This window comes from Mytilus californianus, unplaced genomic scaffold (genome assembly GCF_021869535.1).
Source record: "Mytilus californianus isolate M0D057914Y unplaced genomic scaffold, xbMytCali1.0.p SCAF_6, whole genome shotgun sequence".
NCBI classification, from domain to species: Eukaryota; Metazoa; Mollusca; class Bivalvia; order Mytilida; family Mytilidae; genus Mytilus; species Mytilus californianus.
In genome coordinates, this window is record NW_026262712.1 from 38,422,735 (window position 1) to 38,428,869 (window position 6,135).

The following is a 6,135-nucleotide window of genomic DNA, read 5'->3' on the forward strand; positions in this document are numbered from 1 at the left end:
ACTAAAGAAAGACAATTTATTACAGCTAAAATCATATAAAACGAGTTTCTTGTAATTATAATTGGATCGAAATTGCAGAACCAATTCATGCATATATACTAAACTTAGTCCTGAATGCACGTTTTTTTGTTTTACATTTATTACGAATCTATAACGTATTATCGACATACGTGGATCGATAGAGCCATGATATCTTTTTTTAATATTTTCCACACTTGTCTTATAGTAAACTAAGCCATTCAAGAATAAGTATATAAAACATATTCAACTTTTTATTTAAGTTTAAAGTGTCATATCACTTTAACGAAGTTGAATCTGGTCAAAATATGTGATGGAGTAGTGCATAATAAACTAAAAAAAATGTTAGGAAATAGCAAACACTCCACAAGGATTGAGACTGGATACGTCGAAAGGGTTAGTATAACCTGTTATGTATGCATCACAAATCCTCGCTCAGTTAAAATGTCACAATCAGGAATAAGTTGCAAGCGATAGAAATCCAGATATGACGACTAAACTAGTGTCTAAAATATAACTGCGAAAGTAAGAAAATATGAATTATAATAGCGATTACTCAATTAAACCCTATTATAATTGTAATCAAATGATCGAATTATTATCAGCTAGTGGTGATTAGTTTATGTTCTAGACGTCTGTAGTAAAATGACTACTCTTCAACTATAGCAGAAAAAATGTAAAAAAACTCATGGAAGATATTTATTGTATTAAACCTATGTCCAATAATAAAAGCTCGAAAGGCAGTTGCAAGAGTTACACGTTGGACAGTATGCATACACAATTTTCAGGTATAGCGTATGTATGGAAAAAAGATCACGTATGAGGTTTGGCTAAAAGGGACAAAACAAAGACATAAGGACAACTCTTTATCAATAGCATGTGATTTTATACATATATACTTGATCAGCTTAATAACGTTAAAAAGCTTCCAGCTCAAAAGCTTCTTATATTACATGTCAACAACATTTCACACTGTGAAATATCTATACGGCATTACTTATAGCGATTGGATACTCGTTTAAAATCTTTAGGATCACGGTCTTGATTCACAATTTCAATCTTGGTATCTATGATGAGGTTTTTTTTACTACATTTATCAACTAGGATTTATATTATCAATCATTCTTTGACAATTAAGTCATATAAACCTTTTTATATGGACACAGATAACCCTACTTAACTGACATATGTCAGACTGACACGTAAGACTACATAACATCATAAACATGCAATAGACATTTATATACACAGGATGTACATGTATTATCCCACCCTTTGAATTTCTGATCTGTAATTTCATCAAAATTGTCCTATTTCAGATTGTGACATTTTTAATGAATGTGATCTTGCTTGGCGGATGATGCATCTATAGCGGAGACAACGACACTGTAGACGTCACCGATATCACTAATTAGGAGTTCATGCGATTCCGTCGGTTCCTGGGTGGTTCTTTGATTTGTATCTTTAGTGTTTTTTATTAAAAAATGAAGCTATGACCAATATATGAGATTTTAACATCAGTGAACTATTTTTGCCTAAATCTGGGAGTAAGTGTTATTCAAAATTACAAATTTATAAGGAAAATATTACCTTTAGTGAATTGACATCAAACACAAACACCATTTGATTCCTTATTTCAACATAAGTATGACACAGATACCCGGTTATGGGACTTCCGCAAATTGCCGTACCTATTATTTGTTTTTAAATTTTCCCATCAAATTCAAATACATTGTTATCTATCATGAGTTTCAATCAAAAGATTTATTAATATGTTGACCGGTTATCAATCGACTTTGAATGTCAGTAATTTGGGTTGCTCACCCAATATTGTCAATTTATAACGCAACTATAAACAACTGGCATACATGTTTGAGCTTTAGCTAGCTATAAGTATAACCCACTATATTTAAAATGCGTGAACCAAGTTAAGAAGGTTCCGTTGATTGACAAGGTTTTAATTTCTCACTGATATTAATGAAAGTTAAAAGTATCTGTTATATAGGTAGATTTACTTTTACGAAGCCCTGTTAGAGATCTATGCAGACACAAAATATATATCGTGCAACAATATACTAGTTTGTGCGCTAAATATAGTGTGTGGGCTCAATATATATTTTGTGCGTTCAATATAAAATACAGTGCGCACATATTAATTTTTTTGTGTGCTCGATATAAAAATATTATGGCCTGAAATTGATATTTTGTGAGCTAAATATAAATATATATATAAATGTCTCCAGTTCAGAGAGTTCATCAGTCATACTGTGAAAGTACTTTTATTCGTGGGTACCAATTTTCGTGGTTTGAGCAAAAGCTATATGTTCGTGGGTTCTTACATTCGTGGAATTTAGTTTTCTAAAGAAAAAAAAATCGAGCGAAGAATTTGAAGCCATCAGAAATGATGTTCTTGAAAATAATTAACTGTTGTTTTATATTGATTTGGGGGACATAGCAAAATAAGGTGTTCATTTTCACTGACTTGTTCGTCTTTCATTAATGACAACGTTCATTAAATAATTAATAAAATAATTGCTTTCGGATATAAGCTATGCTTACAAATTGTCTCGATTGAAGGATATTGCAAAGTAAACATTTTAAATGTTGCATAAGTGAATTCAGAAGTGATGACACTAATTAACCTGAGATCAACAGATACACGACCATCAAAGGTGTTAATTCAGCCATAAACATGTCACTTAAAGAAAACGTGTTCTTGAAAATAATTAACTGTTGTTTTATATTGATTTGTGGGACATTGCAAAATAAGGTGTTCATTTTCACTTACTTGTTCGTCTTTCATTAATGACAACATTCATTGAATATTTAATAAAATAATTGCTTTTGGATATAAGCTATGCTTACAAATTGTCTCGATAGAAGGATATTGCAAAGTAAACATTTTAAATGTTGCATACGTGAAATCAGAAGTGATGACACTAATTAACCTGGGATCAACAGATAAATGATCATCAAAGGTGTTAATTGGGCCATAAACATGTCACTGAAAGAAAACGGTTACATATAAAAAGTCCTACAAATGTACTTTGAATTGTAGAATTTAATTCTTTTGAAATTAAAAAAAGCAAGCAAAAAATGATTTTTTTTCCTATGAGAATTATGAGCACTTCAATATATCATCCGGCATATCATCACCGGAAATTTGACTTTCGTCGATCAAAACTATACTTTTTGTTAGAATTTAATGGTTAAAAGTCGGACAATTCAAGTTTCTTTAAGGATTAAATGGGTAAAATCCTCTCTGAAGTTTTAAATAAAGGTCATACTGTTTTTGCTTATATTCGGTGTATTTTCTAGATTAAATCAACAATACCCATATCCATTTAGTCAAACCTACATGGGGATCTTTCCATCTATGTTTTGAGCTAGACAACAGTTGTTATATTTCATTGGACACTTAAATTCATGGATAAAGCAACCCACAAAAACCATGAAAATTGGTACTCCACGATTGAAAGTTCTTTCACAGTAATTTTTATAATTTTGATAATCAATAAAATGCTTCGCTGAGCGCAGCTGGATACGACCGCAGAGGTCCAACCCTGAACAGTTGGGGCAAAAATGGACACAATATTCGCGCTTGATACAGGTCTGAATTTTGATTGTAAATAAATATTTGACACCTAATAGGTTTCTGACGTCGAATAACTGTAGTCAAAGAACTTAGAATTGGTTATGTTTTTTTTTTGTGAGATACACTATACTGTTGCGTATTGACCCCCCCCCCCCCCCCCCCACCCCCAAAATTTTTTTTTAACCCCCCCCTTTTTTCTTTTTAATTTCTGAAATCTGAAATGAAATAAAAATTGCCTCCACAATTTCTTTTTTACCCCCTCCTTTTCCAAAAAAAAATGCTTTCCCTCAAGATATGGTCATAATCTCAATTCAAATTTCCAATGGAGTTTGCAACCATAATTACCAATTTAAATACATCATAAAAGTTTTAAAATAGAAAAAAAAAATCCCCCCCCAAATTTTTTGAACCCCCTTATGATTCATCTCCCCCAAACTCAATCCCAGCCTTCCCTTTTTAGTATGGTACCTTGCAGTGCAATTTCAGAGAGATCCATACACTTGAACACAAGTTATTGTCTGGAAACTAGAAAAATGCTTGTTTTTTGGCCCCTTTTTGGCCCCAAATTCCTAAACTATATGGGCAATTACCCCCAAACTCAAACCCAGCTTTCCCTTTGTGATATGGAATCTTGTAGTACAATTTCATAAAGATCCATACACTAACACACAAGTTATTGTCCTGAAAGTAGAAAAATGCTTGTTTTTTGCCACTTTTTGGCCCCTAATTCCTAAAATTTTGAGGCAATTACCCCCAAAATCCATCCCAGCCTTACCTTTGTGGTATGGTACCTTGCAGTACAATTTCAGAGAGATCCATACACTAAACACAAGTTAGTGTCTGGAAACTAGAAAAATGCTTATTTTTGGCCCCTTTTTGGCCCCTTATTCCTCAATGTTTTGGGCGATTACCCCAAAACTCAATTTCAGCTTTCCCTTTGTAATATGGAACCTTGTAGTACAATTTTAGAAAGATCCATACACTTACACACAAGTTATTGTCATGAAACTAGAAAAATGCTTGTTTTTTGCCCCTTTTTGGCCCCTAATTCCTAAAATTTTGAGACAATTACCCCCAAAATCAATCCCAGCATTCCCTTTGTGATATGGAACATTGTGGTACAATGTCAGAGAGATCCATACACTAACACACAACGACGACGACGACGCCAACGTCATACCAATATACGACCGCAAAAATTTTTTGCGGTCGTATAAAAAGAGTTAAAAAGGCCAAAAAAGGTATGAAGTTGAAGAGCAATGAGGACCAAAAATTCCTAAAAGTTTTGCCAAATACAGCTAAGGTAATCTATTCCTGAGGTAGAAAAGCCTTAGTATTTCAAAAATTCAAAGTTTTGTAAACAGTTAATTTATAATTATGACCATATCAATGATATTTCATGTCAACACAGAAGTGCTCACTATACATTATTGCCGAATTAAGTTGTGTTTCTTCGAAAATGTAAAATTGGATGAAAATCTTGTTTTCCACACTTTTATACTCTGTTATATCATAAAAGTTACAGATCAATTTTGAGTTTCTTCTGGATGAAAGATTTTTACTGATGTTTTGGTTTACTTTTTTATGATTGTTGAATCAATTGATCCGGTCTGATAAAAAGTATATCAAATTTAGTTTTCGTAACAGTAAATTGCTTTTAGTTCAAAACAGATACATCAGGGATTGGGTTAGGTCAGCAGTTGTTAGTAATGTCCGCATCTTTAAATGAATATTCTGGTCCCATAAATGATAAGATGAAAATTCCATTGATACATTATAGCAAACGCAGTATCATCAGAATGTTAGTTTATAAAATGTAACAGTACCTTATTATATGACAGGCAAGACCTATGTTTAACAAAAATGTCAGAGAAAGTACATGAACGAAAATCAACTGTATGCATTATCTTCTTTAAGCTTAACAAAAGAATTATCACACCTACTTTGATCATTCTGAAAAACTATTGCTTCTTTAATTCAAGTTAGATGATACATAAAAATAATATGTTATAACGAAGGTAAAAAAACAATACCCTAGCATGATTTGAAGCTGCTACATGTACGTTGTTTCAGAGTAGAAGTTGACAATGGGGTAGTATTGAGGACAAGAGGATGCTTTCGGCATCATTTACGACTCTCTTTCTCTCTTTCAAGATCCATATATCTTTCTCGAAATATAATATAATCTGTCAAGACGGTGACATTCACATTCCTGCTATCAAAATGCATATGTAATGACATTTTAGTTCGATCCAAAAAAGGCCTATATATAAAAATAATAAGATGTGGTTTGATTGTCAATCTGTATCTGCGTCTTTTCTTCACCTCATTCATAGAGGATCAGAGATTTCTCGCTTAAAGTATATATAAATATTTCATCCACCATAACATGCATAATGTGAAAAAAAAGTTCATCACCATTTATATACATATACATCATGTATATAAGAATGTCAGGTATAATGTCAGGCCCCGAAATGACAAATGTAAAACATGAGAAAAAAAAAAGGTCAAAAGATTTT